Source organism: Periplaneta americana, chromosome 14 (genome assembly GCF_040183065.1).
Source record: "Periplaneta americana isolate PAMFEO1 chromosome 14, P.americana_PAMFEO1_priV1, whole genome shotgun sequence".
Classification (NCBI taxonomy): Eukaryota; Metazoa; Arthropoda; class Insecta; order Blattodea; family Blattidae; genus Periplaneta; species Periplaneta americana.
The window spans coordinates 139,488,413-139,510,520 of NC_091130.1; the positions used below are offsets into that span (position 1 = coordinate 139,488,413).

At 35.5% G+C, this 22,108-nt stretch overlaps 1 protein-coding gene and 1 non-coding gene across 4 annotated transcripts in view; both read right to left on the reverse strand.

Annotated features, from left to right (window-relative positions):
• LOC138713759 (uncharacterized) overlaps positions 1-22,108 on the reverse strand; it is a 567,666-nt gene that overhangs the window by 274,711 nt on the left and 270,847 nt on the right. The window lies entirely within an intron of this gene.
• TRNAD-GUC (transfer RNA aspartic acid (anticodon GUC)) lies at positions 7,735-7,806 on the reverse strand. Its single transcript has one exon. It is a non-coding gene; the product is annotated as a tRNA-Asp (tRNA).

The window sequence follows — 22,108 nt, forward strand, 5'->3', positions numbered from 1 at the left end:
CAGAAAGTAGCGTTGCCTTCATGCAGTGGAGTGGGACGACGACGACATGATTTGTCTCGAACTATAATTGTTCTGCACACGTCTTAACAATCCGTTCACATGCAATTTGCAATCTTACCCCACCCTCTTCCTAATCCTTCCATGGATAACCCGTGTCAAGTCTGACATGAGCAGCAATAAAGTAGCCGACTTTTGAAAAAAAGCTGGAGTAAAGGAACAAAATGGAAAGATGTTCAAAGATTAAAATAAATAGCTTTTCAGGTTATTGCTTGACCTCTTCAGTTTAAATTTAGTAGAACTATACGGAAATGGGATTTTCCGAGCAATTAGAAAGTATGGTTCTCGGCTGGAATAATCCTACCCTTCTGAATGAGACAGGAATGTCAGTTTTCAAACAACAGTTTCTAACTGCCTATAGCTTGAGGTTTTAGTAGGTACTTTGTTTCTTACAGGGAGCAGCTAAAATGCATGTAACTAACTAAAATGGCCCCTGTATCTTCAACCCTAAGACAAAAATAAGATCATGAACTGCGATGGACGAAACTTTCACTACAGATGGAAAAATAGTAATATGTCAAGTGTGCGGTAAAAAATTTGGGTGCTCTATGATATCACAACTGGAGAGTCTTACCTATCCTATACCTGCTAGATATTGATATTAAATATTTTCATGATTTTACATATTTTGGTACATATTCAGCTTATTTTTCTTACATAAATATGTACATATTTCACACCTTGATATTACATAATAATCCGGTCCCTGATCATTAACAATGTGGTATAATAAATTGGGGTGGAGTAGCATCATCTGTACTTAACCCATTAATTTTATTTCATAGAAGATTAATAAAAATTTGTCTAACCAAATATGGATTCCCAACAAATTTAATTTATACGGATTTTAAAGTATTAACTATTGATGAAATTTATAAATATAGTTTACTAACTTACTACCACAGAAATCAAATAAAATATAAATCTAATCGACATGAACATCGTACTCCAAGACAAATGTCTACGTTCCCATTAATTGAGCCTAAATGTTATAATGCAGCTCTTAAACATGGTGATAGTTTCGGCCCAAGATTTTATAATAAAATTACAAACCATTTCCCAAATTTGAAATATTTAAAAATTGAAGCTTTTAAAAAAGAGATTTATAAAATTATTCATTATATATAATATTAACAAATGTGTGTATTTTTTTACCTTTTATTTCTGTCCACTATATTCATGTTTTTATTGAATATCACTGGCTTCTGTCTGATTGTCAATTTATATTAAATGTGTTTTTTTATCTCTCTTCCTTTTTCTTCTATTTTTTGCTCTTGTATGTTATTTATCGGTTAGAATTAAGTCACTTACTGTATTTAGTAAACTGTCCTTGTACATTTTATGTCATATTATTGACATGTAGCACGTATGAGCGAATCCAGAAATGCATATAGAGTGTTAGTTGGGAGGCCGGAGGGAAAAAGACCTTTGGGGAGGCCGACACGTAGGTGGGAAGACAATATTAAAATGGATTTGAGGGAGGTGGGGTATGATGGTAGAGACTGGATTAATCTTGCTCAGGATAGGGACCAATGGCGGGCTTATGTGAGGGCGGCAATGAACCTCCGGGTTCCTTAAAAGCCAGTAAGTAAGTAAGTAAGTAAATACATTATTGACTAAGAACATACCGTACACGAGCCTGGATCCTACGGTAGTAGCTAGAAACATTTTTGTTTTATAATTTTAATTTGTACTCACTAGCTAACTAGCTAGTTAAATAACATAAAAAAACAAATAAAATAAATATATATATTTTTTTTAATTTATCACGAAATTATACTAGCGGCAAATGTAATTATAATGGCATAGTATAAATCGTAGAAGATGAACTACAACAAAATTTAGTGCAATGCACTGTTTGAGTGATATGAGCGAATGTTTGCACTTAAGCGATGTAAGACGAATATCAGGTAATCTATGACGAATCCTCGGCCTCATCTCGCCAAACACGATCTCGCTATCACCAATCCCATAGACACTAAATAACCTAGTAGTTGATGCAGTGTCGCTAAACAACCAAGTAAAAAAAATCAACCGTTGGATTTTTACATTCTCCCATATTTTCCCCACTGGTTACTGTGTGAGGTTTCTTGCATAGTAGGCGCGTTTTTGATTCGTCGAGATTTAATACATACAGATATGCCTCAAGGCGACCACTTCCGGTAAAATCATTTTACATTTCTTCACAGCCGTAACTCTACAGTTACCATAGCAACGACAACCACAGTGCCTCTGTATAAAACAAATCAAGCATTACATAGAGATACAAAAAAAAAGTACAATTTGATGTGACGTTAAAAAAATATATAGGGTGACATTTAAAAATGCTCCTGATGGCGTCATAACTCACACAACAATAGCCGCAAAATATTTTTTTCTATGAAATATTTTACATGTCTGAGCTTTTTGTCTAAAACCCGCTAATGTAATTTTAACTGTAATTTGACGTTACTTGTACATTCGAAAAACTTTGTGTATAATCCCTTACATAGTTAGCCTAAAGTCGTGCTGGCCACATAACCAGAAACATCTGTAATGTGTGCTTGTCTAGTGTCGGCCAAAAGATAAGCTGTACAAGGGACAATCAATAAATTTCCGGACTGCACTGAATTTAGGCAACACACAGGATATAGGAAAATAAGAAGTTATCTAGAACCAGGAAAACGCCTGGAATCTATACTAAATGCTTTACTGGAAATGCAGAAAGGAAGACTAGCCATAAAGCGACGAAAAATCGTAATAGATTCTTGATATGTTTGCACAAAATCACGTGTAGAACCTCAGTTTTTACAGACAATCTGACGCTGTTTGATAGACTGACTCAACAGGCATGGAAGCAATGATCTTCAGTAACACGCGCGTGTATGTTTAACGGTGCGATAAATACAAGTGCAGTCCGGAAATATATTGACTACATGTTGTACCTTTCCTTATTTCGCTTAGCTTTTAAGACTCAATTCAATTCAATTTATTTGGCCATTAGACAAACAGTTTTAGGCTTCGTCAGAATACATTGAAAACAACATATAAATACATTAATAAAAACACTAATAACAGAAAGAGTAAAATTTGAGTAATACAATGAAAACATGAAATAATTTGAAACTTTTAAATTAAAGAAAACTAACTAAATTGCAATTAAAACTTATTTATTAAAATACAATTTCATACAAATTTGTGTTGAAAAACTCAGCAACAGAATAAAAGGGATTATTTAATAACCAATTGTAAAATCTAGTTTTGAAGGTATTGATTGGTAATTTATAATATTGACTTGGGAGCTCATTATATAATTTCATCCCCATAATTAAAAAGTTTGTGTTGCTCTTGTGTAATCTACAATATGGAATATTAATTTGTTCACTATTTCTAATTTCATGATCATGTATATTGGCCACTAATGAGTAATTGTCGATATTTTGTCGAGTGTAAAGTACTAGATCATATACATACAAATTTATGATTGTTAAAATCCGTGATTGTCTGAAAAGTGGCCGACAATGTTCCAGATAATTTGATTTACATAAAATTCTAATGGCCTTCTTTTGTAAACTCAAGACGCTTCCAATTTTGGTTCCATTTCCCCAGAAAATTACGGCATATCGAATTATCGACTGAAAGAAAGAAAAGTAGGCACATCTTAAATAATTTTGAGAAACGCAAGTAGTTAATTTCTTTAGCAAATATAAAATTCTTGATAGCTTTGTGCATATGTACTCGATGTGCTTATCCCATGTTAAACTGGAGTCTATAAAAAGTCCCAGAAATTTTGCGTAGTTGAGTTTTTTATCCTTATTTATTAGATAGTTTAGGCTGGAAGTTAAGTTGATGGTTTTTTCTTGATTAAGCAAGAAGCCATTAGATTCAAACCATAAAGCCATCTGTGATAGAGTGTCGTTGTTGAGAGCATGTAATTGATTTAGAGCAGAGGAAGAACATAGGAAAGTAGTGTCGTCTGCATACATAATTGTTATTGCTTTAATGAATTCTGGAAGGTCATTTGTTGCTATTAAAAATAATAGGGGACTGTACCAGAAAGAAAAGGTAAAATGAGACGAAAAAGGAAAAAGAAAGTTCAGAATAAATAACCGTACGAAAGCCCAATCGATTTGGAGATAAGGAGAGTCGCATAATAAAAATCGATGTTCCCGACTTCATTTAGAAACTACCGTAACAACTCCAAGACTGGGAGATATTCAATTTAGTTACGTCAACTCTATTTTATCTACATTCCTTAAACTTAGCCAACTCCATTTTCTTGAACAATACACATTTATCAAGTTTTTCTCCAATAAAGTAGTTATCAACAACAGGAACTGGACCGAAGGACATAGCAATTCCAACGTCGAATCGAGGAGCTAAGTGCGTTGAACCCAAGAGCAAAATGTAGTAAATACGTAAAGAATGGAGGTCAAAGAAACCCTGACTTCCATGTCAATACTCGATTTCAGCAGGAAAGAAAAATGTGTAACCACGTCGCAGTGTGGTCTTGTGTTTGGAAAACTGAAGTCTTGATTGTTTAGGATTTTTACTTCGAAGAAATGTTCACTTCAAGTTTTTTCCAGCTTCTACAGCCAGCTTCCGGATATCTAAAAAACATTCACCTCATTTAAATGTAAAGACGTATCACAGAACTGAATTTAAAACTTTGACTACAGTTGTATTATCGCACAACTTTTGGGACTTTAAACTATCGGATGGAATTGAAAGTTCCAAATATATCGGAGCTATTATCGATTCTACGTCACGAAAGAAATAGTACGTATAACGTACACAAAACAAAACGAATGTAGTCTTAACAATCCACTGAATTCCAGGCCAAATAAATCTTAAGAGTATATGTACGTGAACGACCACAATTATTATCAGAAAATGTAGGCTCTAAATTTCTAAAATTTTATAATGAAATGAACTCACAATTGGACAAAAATTACAAGGTACCGCAACAAGACTTATTAGAACTTAAATATCTGATAAAAGTTTAAAAAATGTTACTAATAATATTTTTAAGAATTCACTTTTTACTTTAAATTAAATTTTCCACAATTTGAAAGTTTTCACACATTTTATTTCATAACTCCACAACCATTAGAGACAGAATTCTGAAATTTTGTACACTGATTTAATACGAATTTATGCAAAAGGTAGACTACAATAATTCCCATTTCTTTGAAAATAGAAAAATTAGGTCTCAAAACATTATGTAAATTTTAATATATTTTATATAGGACAAATAAAAAATTAATTGTAGAGCAATTCCATGAAGATGTCATACTGAGGTGAACTTTTTAAAATTGATGTAGGACTGTTTTTGTTGATGAAGTATGTTTCTTTATACTTTAAACTGCCTTATTTCGTAAGATAATGTCTCAAATAATCTTTCTTTTAGTCTATAACTTGTTGCAGATCTTGTCATATTCCAAACACCTAAAAAAACACGTAAAGATACTTATGTTTCGTGTCACAATTTGGACATGTAAATTTGTTTTATTTAGAGCCGTTTTTTTAGTATACTATATTTTGGTCTTTCCTTGAAGTAAATATGAAATTAGTTGAAGTATCCTAAGATCCTAAATAACTTAAAATCAGTATAATTATTTGTACTGTAAGTTACGGTCAGTCCGTCACAATAAACATACAAAAACTCTTCCACACAGCACAATAATTGACGGATTAAAATTTCCTTTGGTATTCTGCGTTATTACTACATGACCATTAAAAAAGTGTTAGAACATTTTCTTCTAAAGTGATTTCGTTTTCCGCAGCGGCATTGTGAGTGACTGACATGTCGCGCTCTCAGCTGTTAAGCTGTTCATTCTCACAGCGTGCTTAGTTACTTGGAAGGCCTTGGTGAAGTTACACGTGAACTGGTGTTAAGTGTGCAGTAATTATACCTGAAAAAAGCAAAATGAGATTCAGGCAGCTCATTGGAGCAATAAGCAGGTCTCAATATTTACTGCTGTTGCCTGGTTTAAACAGGAAGGTGACAGGGAAGTTCAGAAGAAATCCTCTGCATTAGTGTCAGATTATGTAGCACATGACAAATATGCAGTGGATGTTTGTTTACGAAAAGTATTTTCGGAAATTTTGACGATTCTTCCGAACATTGTGGTAAAAATATTTTCAGATGGAGCAGCGAGTCATTTTAAACAGAAGTATGCCTATACTTTGAGAAATGTGACATTGCTTGCTCGCATATTTGGATTTAACATAGAATGGAACTTCTTTCAGTCATATCATGGCAAAGGGGCCGTGATGCGATTGGAGGCCAAGTAAAAAGGATGACCTGGATGGCTGCGAAATCGAGGAAGAAGATACAAAGCGCTACAGAATTTTATAACATTGTGAGCAATAAAAACATCCAAATTATTGTTCAGGGGGTAGCACACATTGAGATAGACGAAGGAAAGAAGTATCTCGAAAAACAATTTGAACATCTTGCACCTATTCCGGCAACTCATGGAGTTCATTACGTGAAAGCGTTAGATCCCTATGTTATAGAATATGCACAACTGTCTTGTGAACAATCAGTGCGAAAGATACACAGGTACCGTGTGTGAAAAGAAACTGAAGTTTGTTCAGATAAGTGACATATTGACAGTGTTACTTGTTAGACTAAATGAGTGAGTCAACGAGTGCCGTGGAGTGCTTCTACGTCTTTAATTCCAATGGTTCAAATTCAATCTAAAAGTAGAACTCAGCATTCTAATCTATTATTATGAACATAACATATAACAGCGATAGACATGGGAAATATAAATTGTCATCTGCGTCACCTTATCGTAATCGATAAGGAGGTCAGTGCCAGACTGTTAGGAACGCGCTTGGATAACGTAACATACTGTCTTACGCTGGGGAGTTGATGCCATATAGAGTGATAGATAATCTCTGTCAAGGTTGCTGTAACATTCTTATAGTCCTAAAATTAAACACCAATGCGTATGGCTGGTATATACAGTATTTACTCACAGAGATAGAACTATAGTCTATATGTTATTAAGTAGGCCTATGTAATAGTTCTATGTGTTATTTAAGATGCATGGTTAAGCAAACTAATTTTTGTATTCTGGAAAACATATTATTCATTTAAATTACTTATCAAGTTTCATATCATTTCTTACTATTTATGGTCCCGTAAGTGCAACTTTATTTTAAAATTCAGAGATGTCAGTCAGTTACAGAATGGGGTCAGTCTGTAACACATCACTTTTTCGGTCATAACTGCAGTACTAATCGTGGTTTGGAGGTCGTTTTTAACTTAAACTGAAGATTACAATTTCCTTTCCGAACTATATTTTGCAAAATTCTATCAGGAATGACATTTCAGAGAAATCTGTGGAGAACCATGTTCACCCGAAGGGAGAGTTGACATTTATGTCAGTCAGTTACACACATTTTGGACGTAAATGAATAGTATAATTTTTATATTAAAGACGTTTATTTTTATATGTATCTTAAGTATACACTTTCCTCTATAAAGTCCTGCGGTGGCACAGTCGAATTTCAACTCATTACACAATTTAGGCAGACATTTTGCTGTCAAAGTGTACTGTAAATGTCAGTCAGTTACATGTGGAATTGCTCTGTATTAAAATAAACAATTATTCTACATGCAAATCAAGATTTCAGGTATAATTCCCTGTAAAGTTTATTTGAATAATTTCGAGGGAAAAATTGTTCCGGAGCCGGGTATCGAACCCGGGACCTTTGGTTTGACGTACCAACGCTTTACCACTGAGCTACCCGGGAACTCTAACCGACACCGATCCAAGGTCCCGGGTTCGATACACGGCTCCGGAACAATTTTTCCCTCGAAATTATTCAATTATTCTACATGTTTGAGTGCAGTCTGCTTTTCAGAAATAAGTGTTTATTACATGCAGGAAAAATATTAAAGATATCAGAGAGACCATAACAAATAATGTAACTGCAGATTTTTTTTTCATACTCTGATAAAAACTTGTTTGAAAAATATTATTAGTAACTTTTTTCTTTCTTTTAACAGATATTTAAGTTCTAACAAGTCTTGTTGTGGTACCTTGTAATTTTTTTCCAATTGTGAAGTTAATTTTCTTATACAATTTTAGAAATTTAGAACCTGCATTTTCTGTAATATTTGTGGTCGTTCACGTACATATACCCTTAAGCTATTATCGCCTAGTCACCCGCGAAGTCAAGACAGATCAAATTTAGCTCATCTACCATAATTTCAATTCCACCACAACTACGTTTCCACTGTCGAGAATATTTATACAGGGCTTTCATTTCAAAATTTCCCAGTCTAAATAACTAATTATTTAAACTGAATTCAATTTAAACAAAAAACACGTCAATTTAGATATTGAGGGGGAAGTCTGAAACCAGGCTTAATTGCATTTTAGATTTCACCCCCCCCCAACTCCCAGCTACTCCCAATTTTGAATTTCAAACGGCACCTCTATATTTTTATACTTAAATACGAAACATCATTCAAATGTTCATAAACCTCATTCGTTTTCACATCTTTTGTTTTCTATCGTCGTCTGGCCTCTTGCATTTTTGTTATCATCAGTTGATTGTAGGATGAAAACAGCTTATTTTGTGTAATTTCCTAAAGCAGTGATGTCAAAGCAAGCGCATTTTTCTGACCTTGACGTCGTGCGCGGGCAGCAAGCGCTAAGTATGGAAGAGGAAGGGTTGTTTATATGAATAAGCAACCTGTTGAAATAAGAAAACAGTGGTGCACGGAACGTGAAATTTTATGTCGTTATTTTTATATGGCTTCTTTCTGTTTAATATTATCTATATTGTCTGTAAAACAAAAGTACTAACACTGATTTCTTAACATTGCTCTTATGTTTTAAATCTTAATAACATACTAGAGAGTTAAGAAGGAATATTCACTTAAATTCCATAGTAGTATAATATTATACTGTATTAAGTGGATGAAACACATCATTCATAAAGATAGTGATATTCCAAAGAAAGAGATTGAGTATGACATGATAAGTTGGAATTTATATTGATGGTATCTTTAGCCTTACAAAAGTAATCAATAAACTAATCAAAACAATATTACAGTACAAAGCAAAGTTACCTAGGTACTGTATCTGTTTTAAGTGTAACTAATACTACATAACAAAACTCTTATCGCATTATGCTTTTAAGGTGATATTTGTGAGCAACTTCCTATCATCAGAATATTATATTATTTTCTCGAAATGTGCTGAAACTATAGAGCTGATACTTTTACAACATATGGGCACGTATCTTTTGCTTATGATGTAACAGTAGTTGCTTTGTGAATTCATTTCCTTACAAACGATTTCCATGCGAATATTTTCAAAATTTTCAATACATTATCTTCAGTAATACGTAGGCTATATACGGTATATTAGATTTACGAAATCTTTCTGTAAGGCTATTAAATAAATAGGCCTATACCTGAAAATTCCACTTTTCTATACGAAAAGTTGAGAAAATATTTATTTTGAATAAAAAAAAATCAAACTTGTGAAAAATGAGCATTAAAATTAAAACTTACATTCTTATAATGCACTTATACTTCTCAGGCAAATCTAAAAATTAACATGGATACAGTTTTAATAAGTTCTCTTCCCTTTATCTATTGAATCAGTGCTGACCATCCCTGAATATAGCTCGACCAAGCTGCATATACTATCTCTTTCGTCTGTCTCTTTCCTTTCCGCTGTAAAGCGCTCAGGCTCTCCTGGGCTCTAAAGCGCGCGCTTGCTCCTGTGGACATCAATTGACATGCCTGTCCTAAAGGATGATTTATGAATGAATGAATGCTGTATTTATGATCAATGGAGAACCTCACTTTTTACATTTATGAACAAACTGTATTATTAGGCTGTGAGCCTTACAGTCCTGTCGGAGAAGTTGCCTACAGCACACGGCGAGTGTTATTCTTCTGACAAGCAAATGTTCTGATGGGGGCAGATAAAAAAGTTAATTTTTTTTTTCTTCCACCATGTTAATAATGTCAAAAGAAATGCTTATACAAATTTTGGCCACTCGACCGCAATTATGAGGGCCGTAAAAATAAGTTTTCCAGGTGCCGTTAACAGAAAAAAACACAATTTCATTGAAACAGACAGAGCAATTGTTGAGCTATTTTTCAACATATTTTCCATCGGAATTGAGACATTTCTCACGTCATGAAATCGACAGAGAGAGGTGCAGACGCTGGTTCCGATCTGAGGCGGCTGACTTCTACGACACAAAAATTTATCCCATCGTATGACAAATATCTCAATTCCAGTGGGGGATATGTTGACAAATAGAGCAACAATTGCTGTATCTGTTTCAATAAATATTTCCATGCAATTGTGTTTTTTTCTATAAACGGCCCCAGGGAAAATCACTTTCTGGACTGTCTCGTAATTGCGGTCTAGTGGCCGAAATCTGTATAAGCACTTCTTTCGACGTTATTAACATGGTGGAAGAAAAAAAATTAACTTTCTTATCTGCCCCCATCAGAACGTTTGCTCGTGAGACAAAAATACCTGTGTGATAAATACTAACTTGTCTATTTTAACAAAAATTCCACAGTAGTGGGTCGAGAATGGGATAGACACATTCCCAATTAGGGCACAGGTATGTGGACACACTGCAGTACTATTTGGCGCTCGCTAGAAATGGCTGGAAAGCATTGCTCCCCTTTCTCCAACCCACCCCGGCGACGCCCGAAGGTGACGTCATTTTTCGGCCGCACAGCATTCTACTCAATTTACCTCAGTATCCGGCTGACGTAACATATTCGCATTTGGTGTCGTCGTAAAGCACCGGAAAAGATTCACCTGATACCAGTAAGGCGCGAATATTTTTTTTTATTGGACGCGGAATTAATGTGATCATCATGTAGCTTCCAAGTTCTTGGGCCGCAAATTGGCCAGTTCCGATCTGATATTAGAGGTCGAGAAGTCTCTTCACTGGTCTTCCAGGATTTCTTGTACCAACCGGGATGTAAATTTCTAGTAATCTAGGACATCTGTTGCGGGGCACCCTATAGGCACGTTGTGTCCCCTTTGATTTATAATTTAAAATTTGTTCAAAATCTGATATTCTCAATTCTTCCAAAATTTTTGTAGCAAGCCTGGCCGTGAAACGAGTGGGCCCAAGTTAGAATGGGCCCGGGTTCAAATCCTGGTTGATGTTTTTCCAGGATTTTTCCTCAACCCATTACGAGCAAATGCTGAGTAATTTTCGGCATTAGACCCTGGACTCATTTCGCTGGCATTATCACTAAGGAGCGGATTCCTATGTAATTAAATATTATTTTTGCGTGTGATAAAACACAATTAACAAAGTTAAATATTCCGAACATGAAGTTTCAAGTTTAAAACCCGAATTTTATTTCACATAAAAACACATATTTTCACAAAAAAATTATGCAAATACATATTTTCAGGAAATCTATTATAAACACATAAATCTTTGAGTTTTTACGTAAATATTTTTTATAAGAACTTTTAAATATTTTAAAACTAAATCAATTATGTCACTCAGAAGTACGTTATCTTCTTAAGAATTTTTGGTTGCTTCGTGTTTCTAAGCGCTGTGTGGTGTATCCGTGATCCATTTTCGTAATAGTAACGCCTCAAGTTCTGAGAACTGCTAGGCAGCATATCAGTGTTATTATTAAAGAATAAATTAACATGGACAAGAAGGAGAAATCTTGCAACACATAATTAGGAATGTTTATTGTTGCTGAAGATGATTTCATTCCACGCTTTGTTTGTGAAACACAACAGATGAGGTCGGGTATGAACATTATTTAATTTAAACAAATCTCTCGCCTCTCGCTCATGCCCATCAAGTAAGGCAATACGTCTTGTTGTGATTCCCTGCTATCGGGCTTCGTCAATCGATATCCTTCAAGATATACTGAAAGATGGTTGTTTAAAAAACGATTTGGCTTTCCTATTAGCAAATATAAGCTTTTGTGCGACACCATAAAAAAACTGGAAACATCCAAAAGTCTGTTGTCTGAAACAGGGAGGTGCGTGCCGTGGAAATTAAACTAGACTCGCTACCAGGTTCAGAAGTACAAGTACTAAGGGACAAATTCCAGAATGTGTTTGGGAAAAACAGTGGATATAAAAAAATGTGTAAAGTTGCTTAAGTATTGGAGGGTGTGCCTATAGGTGAAATTGACGGTGTTAAATATGCACGTCTGATGTCCTGTGATGTGGAAAGATCGTTTTCACAGTATAAGTCGTTGTTCAGAGATAATCGGCATGCATTTGTGATGGAGAATTTGGAGATGACCTTTGTTGTTCACTGCAATTCTCGGCCAACTACTAGCACTCAAGTGTGGTGGGTGAGTACCTAGTAGCATTTTTTTTCCAAGCTAAGTAAGGTATTTTTGTCATATTTAAAAGAAATATATATTTTTTTATTTTTAGCAAATATTTTCATACTTTTTAGCACATAAAAAATAAATATATTTAAATTTTTTAGCACATAAAAATCCAATCGCTAATTATCACCATCTCATTGAGACGCTATACACAATGTTTCCGAGGTGGTATTACAAATTTTCAGGGATGATGGCGAAGGACACATGTATCAATTTGAGATAAGGAACCCTGGTCCGGAAATGATTGAGTCGAAAGTTACAAGCAAAAATATTTGTGTGGAAATGGAATTGTAATTTGGCACCACGTGCCCTCCTTCCCTTAACCTTCGGAACAGTCGTGGAAAGATGGTATGGGCCGGATGTTTCCTACGTGGGTACTTGCCCCGATACAATCTGTGAGCTTGTCTACTGTTCCCATTGGCTCATCCGTATTCGAAAATCAGGTCTGCTTATTCCGCTCTCGTGCACTCCTCCATTTCACTAGGACTGATCAACTGGTCACTGCAACTTGTACACATACACTGCTGTCTACAGACGTGCATATCAGGACCGACCATGTCCGTTACACATTACGCTATCTGCATTGATTTACTGTAGTTTCCTGTCCCCATCCCTCAGACAGCGCACTGAATGGAATACTGTAAGTAGACAACGTAAACAACGTCAGATGAATACAGTATGTGTAAGATGTACAGATAAATACACATAAATAAGGTGTACAGAGGAATAAAATTATTTCATTTCCACACAACTATTTTTGCTTGTAACTTTCGACTCGGTCATTTCCGGACTAGGGTTTCTTATCTCAAATTGATACATGTACCCTTCGCTATCATCCCTGAAAGCTTGTAACACTAGCCCGGAAACACCCTGTATACATACATACATACATACATACATACTGTGACAGCGACGTGAGATTCGAACTCACGACCAGCGTCCCGCAAGAGAGAAGATAGCGCGGAGCACTTTGGGATGGCGCGCGGCGAAGAGGGGAAAGGGCCAACGCGGTGTGAGAGTGGAGCGAGAGTGCGAGCGCATCTGGTGCTAGTAGAGAGGAGAGGGCTCTGGATTTCTCTGGAGTGCCATCTCTAGAGACGCGTGGAACCTTCGAGGCTACGTCGCTGTGGTTATAAATTACGGACGCGAAGGAACGACAGCAGTTTTCAGTTGATTAGTGAGCCAGTCAGTGAGAAAGCCAGAGCAAGCAAGCCAGTCTTGAGTACCGGAGTTCGACTCGAGTGTGCGTTCGCAACTGCGTCAGCATCTGAAGGCCTGAGTTCGAGTGCAGTGGACCGCAGTTGGAGGGACCTGAGTTCGAGTACAGTGGACTGTCTCTGAAGGTCTGTGGTTCGAGATACTGTGAACTCGAGTGACTGAGATAGAAGAACTGTGAACTGAGAACTGGTAGTTCTGATTTGTAACTAGTGCTTTGTAAATATTAGTTAAGATTAACAGTTCATTGTTGTCCGTAATAGTCCAAGTAAACTGTCATTGTCGTCGGTGGAGTGCTATAACGAATACTGTGTTGAGTGAAGATCCAATTGTTGACGAGAGCGTTTAAGGTGAATTGTAGAAAGGAATTATTGTTGTGACGAATAAATTACATTGTTGTAACTAATAAAACTCACAATACATACATACATACATACATACATACATACATACATACTTTCCTTTTCCGGAAGAAATCTACATTTTGAAAATGCCACGCAATACCGATTTTGAATGTAACAAGAAATGTAGAAAATTTCAACACCAGGCAAAAGTAGGTCAAGAGGAATGGAACAAGCCGAAATGAATTTCACTTTCCCCCTGAACGAACGAAGGTTTTAGCAAAAGAGTGAGTCCAGTAACTTCAGTAACTCAAATCACTGCCTAATCACTGAATTGAAAAAAAATATCAGAAATAGAAGAAAATGCATAAAAATAGCGGTGAGAAGTCGGAGAGGAACAGAAAATTAATAAAGAGGACGACAAAGAAGAGTATCAAAAGAAATAGAAGAATATAAAAAGAAACAGAAGAAAGCGCAATGAACAAATCAAAATTTACAAGGACAAGAGAGAAAAGATGAAAATAAAAATAACAAAATGACAAGAAATAAGAAAATGGTTAACGAAAAAATTAACAAAAAAGAAATAATGTGGCATAACTAAAGCCACCGTTTCTGGTGTGTGAAATATGTAATGGGGACGTTGAGAGCGAGTATCATATCTTTGCCAGAATCTGTGGGCGTAAAAGCTAATAACTACTGTTATTAGCTCTCAGCCGAAGTGGCAACATGCCACTGATTGGACAGTGTAGTCAAGGACACACCCCAGAAACGCAAAGTGCAAGTGTCTTGCCTTTGAGCAGTTAGTGTTGGGTGGTACCGTTCTCAGCTGCACTGGCAACAAGTGCTCAATGACTGGCTTTTTACTCAAGAACACGCGCCAGAAATGGTGGCACTGGCTGTAGAGACAACGAGAACGAAGGCAAATTGTTCGTGAATGTCATATTTAGTACTGTAACATGAAGCTAATTTTCTTGCCGCTCCTGCAAAGTAAAGTTCTACGTCAAGATATCTTTAACTATCTGTTACATCAGATATAATACTTTCTCCCCATGTTCTTCCGTGTAAATTTCATAGACTTTCCTTTGGGTAAGGAAGACGCCTCCAATCCGATAAGCTCCCCAAGCTCCATATTAAGTCCCGGATCAATGCTCCGATACCGTAATACACGTTCTACGCAAGAAGATCTTATTTAATTAGCTCTCGTACTCTGGTGTACAATAAAACGGTGATCAGCAACCCAGCACAAAACAACGAGGTGCTGTTAACCATTACATGTTAAGAACTCAGAGCCTGGAGCAGCGAAGAAAATTTGCAATGTCTAACACCTTAATATGTTAAACAACTACTGCAATACACAGTTCTTAACATACAGGATGAAAGCGGACTAAATAGGGTGTTGTAAAGAGATGAATCTGGGCAGTGAGTTATTGGCTATTAACGTAACTAGAACAGAAAGTGATACTTTTGTGTAAGAATTTCGAAACGAGTGTGCGAAAGACACTTTCGTACAGCACTTTTGGCACAACTACAGCGTGTTAAAAAATAACGTTTACAACGTTTCAGGGATAATAGAAGAGGTACTGTCTTCCTCCTATGAGTTTAGAGCTGGGACAAGAGGTATTCTTGCCATCGGTGCGGGGGGGGGGGTTGCAGGTAGATTGTTTTGTTGCTACAGCCAAGCCGAGCCGAGCGGAGTGGGAAGTATTAATCGTCCAAAAATATTAAATTTTCAGTTTGTAGTAGTATGTGAATATTTCATATACATATTGTTTACCTAGGCCTATATGGTTTTGTTATTAATATATTAAATATATTGTTGCAATTTTTGCTCAAACATCTCCCTGATGTTAGCTATGTTAATATTATATGAATTACTCATGTTAAACATTTCACCGTTACAAGTCATTTTTAAGGAAACATACTGGGGAAAAGTTTTTGGTTTCATACTATTGGAATTTTAGAATATGTGTGATTGGTATCGTGAAAAAGAGATTCCTATAATGTTATGCGAAAATCATTTGTTGGTGATATCTTAAAATACAAAATCAAGTAGTTTTACTTCTCAAGTGAGTTCAGCAGTACAGTATATTTAAATTTATTACTTTAAAAATTTAATTCAATTCTACTAATCACTAAATTTTATAGTATGATTCTTGTTTTCATTTATATTATTGTAGTGTTATTATGATTTTTCTTTTTATTTATTTTAGTGTATTTGTATTTCTGGTGGTGTGATGGCCTTAACTTCACCAGAATAAATAAATAAACAAAAAAATAAATAAATACATACATAAATAAATAAATACATAAATAAATCAATACATAAATACATAAATAAATAAATACCTAAATAAATAAATACATAAATAAATAGGCCTAAATAAATAAATACATAAATAAATAAATAAATAGGCCTAAATAAATAAATAAAATTTTCTACACTACTTTCCTTCTCTGAACACGTAAGTACGAATGGTTGTATCTCTATCTCGTCAAAAATACGTTAGAAAACTAATAGGCATACTGCTTTCGTAAATCGGGCGAATGTTTTCAGTATGATTGTACTTCCTGCCAGACTGGCGCTGTCACTGTCCCCTCCCACTCCAGTACCGCGCTAGACTAGTCGGAACCGCATTCCTCTCAGCACTAAACTCCTCAGAGGATGACAGTAAAAACAAATATCTTTTGTAAGTGACAAAACTTCGGCAGATGCGCCGTTTATTGTGTACTTAAGTGTTAGTATAATCCATAAGGAACGAGACCAATTGTCGTTTTAGAGGTGGCGTTCAAACTGCCGTCCATTGAAGGCATTGCACAACTGGTACCTTCGTACTATGGAGTGTCTGCAACGCTCAAAAAGACAAACATTGTCTCCAATAACATGTGCAGCTTCAACAACGCGAGAAACTAAGTCTTCTGCCGTATCGATCGGTGTATCATACACAAAACGTTTCACGTCTCCCCACAAAAGGAAATCCAGTGGGGTTAGGTACGGTGATGGAGGTGGCCACGGTACCGGCCCACCCCTGCCAATCCAACGATCAGGGAATGTAGCATTTAGATGGTTCCTGACACGACGATCAAAGTGTGGAGGGGCACCATCATGCTGAAACCATATTCGTTCTCTGATGTTCAATGGGATATTTTCTAAAAGTTCTGATAGGACGTCGTGTAGAAAAACAAAATAATTATCACTATGGAGACTGTTAGGCAACAGATAAGGCCCTACAAGATGGTCGTGCACAAACAGAACTAACCAGTGTGTGTTGTGATGGAAGTCAAGTCATCTATTCTTCAGGCCATCTAGCGGCAAAACGGCGCTTCTGCTAAAGTTTTCTCACTTAAAACAGATGTTTGTTTTTACCTCCTCTATCATCCCTGAAACGTTGTAAACGTTATTTTTAACACCCTGTATATGAAAATTATATGCGAATTAACTTATTAAGTAAATCACAGACTTTGGAGGCTAGGAGTCACGGCCTACTAATATTACATTGTCTTTATCTGTTCGCATTCAATTGTTTCATTGTTGTATAAAAAAAATCGTTCACAAATGATCACAATGATATTAGACTTTTATGTTTAACTCCCCTTCCTGACTCATTTCTCAAAAGGACCATATTAAGTCCCCTTCACCCAGTATTGAGGATTCGTAGAGATGACACATTCTCTCTCATTATACGTTTTATGTACTCCGCTTTAATTGAATTATTGAGCTACCAGTGATGTTCCAATTTCACCATCATGAACATAAAAAAAGAAGGTTCTAGGACCGCAATTATTCCTTCCTCGGAAAATCAGTTTTTTTAATGCTCTAGTTCACCGTTTCTCAAACTTTTTTGAAGTGGGGACCACTTTTTTAAATCAGAACAGTTCCGCGGACCACCTTACTCTTGTTCCCTTCGAAAGCAAATTTATATTTTTGTAGCATATTTTAATACCAGTATACTTATATTTTAAAATAGAATTAATTAATTAAAATGAATTTAATTCAATTATTTTTATATTAGTATTAACTAATTAAGTTAATGTTAATACAAGAAAATTCATTTTCGTTTTTTTAATAATTCAAGGTATTAGAGTTTGGATAATCTTTAATTAATTAACTAAAAAAATAAATAAATGTTGGTACTCGCATTGATGAAATGGATGAGCCTGCCGATTCTTGCACAGTTGTTCTATGTTGGATTTATGACAGTAAGCTTAAGTCGGATATCGTCACATAGGCTACATCGAGTCGATTTCGGTAGTTTGTTTTTATTAGAGTTAGTGACGAAAACCCTTTCTCACACAGATACGTAGAAGCAAACTGAATTATAATCTCTAAACCACCATTCTACAGATCACTATATTCTCTTTTCACTTGTGATGAGGTCCAGAAATTAACCACACCCTCCGCTTCGAATCTCATTTCAAATCCGGTGTCATTCGAGAGTTCAATTAACTGTTCTCTTTCACTCAAAGAAAGTTTGTTATTTTCAATATAGCAATGAAAGGAATCACGAACTCATGAAAATTCGTCATATTCACTTGGTAAATGGGTTTCAAATTGGGTAGGCTGGGTTGCGGCAAAACTATTAAGAACGTCGTAAATACATGAAAAGATTCGGTACTTTGGCCTTCTGTTATGAATTCGCGTGGTCCCTGGCTGGGTTACAGGCGCGGCGCCAGATGTGCAGGGAGAAGATGGCGAGAAGCACCACGTTCATAGTGCTTTAAATCCCTCTTTTGTTGTTGGGAGTAGAGTGGGAAGTCGGTAGGGTAATAAATTTCATTAAATGTCAGTACTGGGAGAAAAAGTGGAAGGCGATTGCTATGTGTCATTTCCAAACTCTGAGATTTTCAGCTATAGTGTGATACGCAATTCGTTTGAATTTAATTTTTTTCGTCTGTCTTTTTTGAAGGACCACAAGGGCAGATCTTGAGGACCATAGTTTGAGAAACGCTGCTTTAGTTCACATCATACTCTTTTCGGGCATAACGTTCCATCTTCCAGAAGAGTGGCATTCCATGGCTAGTTCACGAAGTCTTTCATATTTCATCCTAAGAATATGTTGAGGTCAATTCTAAGGATATTGCTTAATTTCTATCACAATGATTTGTGTGTTCCATTTCCCCCGGGATTTACGTGTTCATTTTCGTATATAATCGTGTAAAATCGGAAAGAGGTCTAAGAAAGAGCATTCCCGCATCTATATCCGTTTTTTTAATACAAGTTACGCTTTCAAACCGAAATCCAGTTTTTGCAGTGTTGTTGTACATATATCACTAACTTTGTACTGGGTACCATGTGTTTGTCGAAGTGTCTTAATTATTATAATATATTCATTAATTATCATTAATTTTGGGTCCAAATGTGACTTGTATTCCAGAACTACACTTCCAATATAGAAGTTGAACCATAAGTAATATCTAGGGCTAGGATTTTGATGACCTGTAAATCATGAAAAAATGTCCTAAAAACAATGCATTTATGACCTAAAAATCTTTCCAAAATGCCCTTAAAAATGCCCTAAAAATTGATCTTACATAATTAGCTTAGTAGGAAAAGAGGTTTTGTACTACCGTACTTAATATTTAGACTAGTAATTAAATTAAATTCTAGTACCAACATTTAAGCTTATTTAATTTTACATAATTTTTTCTAAGTAGTACACTTTAATTAATTACTTTACCTGATGTAGTTTCCATGTAGTCCACCACAGGTCACTCTTACCCGGAACTAGCAGGTATAAAGGATTCTATATTGAAAGAGTGGTTGGACTGATCCATTACGTGGGGTGTACTACGTTAAAATGGCAATATTTGTGTAGAAAAACGATTAAAATATTATAAAAAACAATGGGTATTAATGGACAAAATATGTAGAGAAAATATAGAAGGATATATACATTACTTTACATTAATAATGGGGATTTATGGCCAAAATTAAATGAAAAAAAAAATTACCGAATAAAACAAAAGATGCTCTTATGAGTTGAAACAGGCAAAAAATACAAAAAAATACCCTAACAAATATGTCTTAAAATATTCAGTTTGTCACATAACATATAAATACTAAAGCAGCTATGTTTCTGGCTTACTAGAAAAAGATGCAATTTCATCAAAATCCTAGCCCTATTAATTTAAAGGGTTATTTTCTTAGATACTTCAAACGAAGAAGTTTAATAGAATTTTGTTTGTTTTTGCTTCCTTTTCGAGATAAAAATTCTTCTATATGAAACATTTCGTAGCGTGTTTTGGAAAAGCCATTCATTTAATTTCTGATATGCTCAGCCAATTTAAGAAATCAGCGTATTATGATAATAAATTATTGAAAGAATTTTAGTTTTGTCCTGTAAGTGTGTATAAATTTGATCTGAACAAATGTAACTTTTAATTTTGAAAAATAATTTTAAAATGTTATATTTGTTCAGATCAAAACTTGTACACAGTTAATGTTGACTTATTTGCATGAAAATGTCTAAATATATTTTTAGAAACATTGTAATACTTTCTCTTCATAGTTCGTGTATTGAGAAAGTAAAAATTCGTCTATATGAAACATTTCATAGCGTGTTTTGGGAAAGCCATTCATTTAATTTCTGATATGCTCAGTCAATTTAAGAAAGCAGCGTATTATGATAATAAATTATTGAAAAAAAAATTAGTTTTGTCCTTTAAATACGTAGAAATTTTATCTGAACAAATGTAACTTTTAAATTTGAAAAATAATTTTAAAATGTTATATTTGTTCAGATCAAAATTTGTACACAGTTAATGTTGACTTATTTGCATGAAAATATGTAAATCTATTTTTAGAAACACTGTAATAATTTCTCTTCATAGTTCGTGTATTGAGAAAGTAAAACTCAACAGTCTTCAATTCAGAAATCTTGCAACACGATCGTTCCACAAATCCCTGAAAACCATAAAGCATATAATCCACAGGTATGAGTTCAAATCACGCATAGGGCATAGGCGTTTATTACGTCATCAAATGTAGGTCCACCGTTATTCTGATCCCACGATACGTCAAGTTCTCGTGTATCGGTCTAATGCTAGGTTGAAAAATATGGAAAAGAGAAACTCGAGATAACTGCTGTAAACATCACGAATAATGGCAGCTTAATGTTCTTCCTTCATGAATTACCACCGTATTATTTCAGCTTCAGTGAAATAGAGATTGGAAATAACGCAATGACTATGAACTGTTTCAAATTATTGTAAAACTATTGAATAGTTGAGAAACATTGGCTTTAATTCTTTGGCACAGCTATGTCCTATAACAATATTAGTGCTATATATTTTGATGTACCGAAGTACATATGATATTTCCATGCAGATATTCTGCGTCATCACATGATGAAAGAGTGATGGAACGGAGAAAAATTCTCTCCGGCGCCGGGATTTGAACCCGGGTTTTCAGCTCTACGTGCTGATGCTTTATCCACTAAGCCACGCCGGATACAATCCCGACGCCGTTTAGAATCGTCTCAGATTAAGCTCCATCTCTTGGGTTCCCTCTAGTGGCCGCCCTCTGCACTACGTCATAGATGTCTATGAGAGAATTTTTCTCCGTTCCATCACTCTTTCATCATGTGATGACGCAGGATATCTGCATGGAAATATCATATGTACTTCGGTACACCAAAATATACATACTAGGTTCAAAAAGTTCCCGGAATTTGCTAGCATCATAGAAACAACGTACCTTAAACACTATTCTACAGCATTCCCTTCAAAATAGTTGCCTTCCGCAACAACACACTTTTGCCAACGCGTGTAGAGTTCCTGGAAGCAGGCCTGGAAGTCATTTTGTGAAACCCGTCTTAGTGCTCTCGTCGCGTTTGCGATAACCTCTTCAGCATTGAAACTCCGTCCTTTCAGATGACTTTTCAGACGGGGAAACAGAAAGTAATCAGGTGGTGAGAGATCAGGAGAGTATGGTGGGTGATCCAAAGCAGTTATGTTGTGCCTGGCAAGAAAATTCTTTACAATAATTGCGCGATGAGCAGGTGCATTGTCATGCATAAGGAACCAGTTGTTTTCTACCCACTTTTCTGGACGTTTCCTTCTCACTGCGTCCCAGAGGCGACGGAGGGTTTCTACGTACAATTCTTTCGTTACAGTACGACCTTCTGGAATGAAC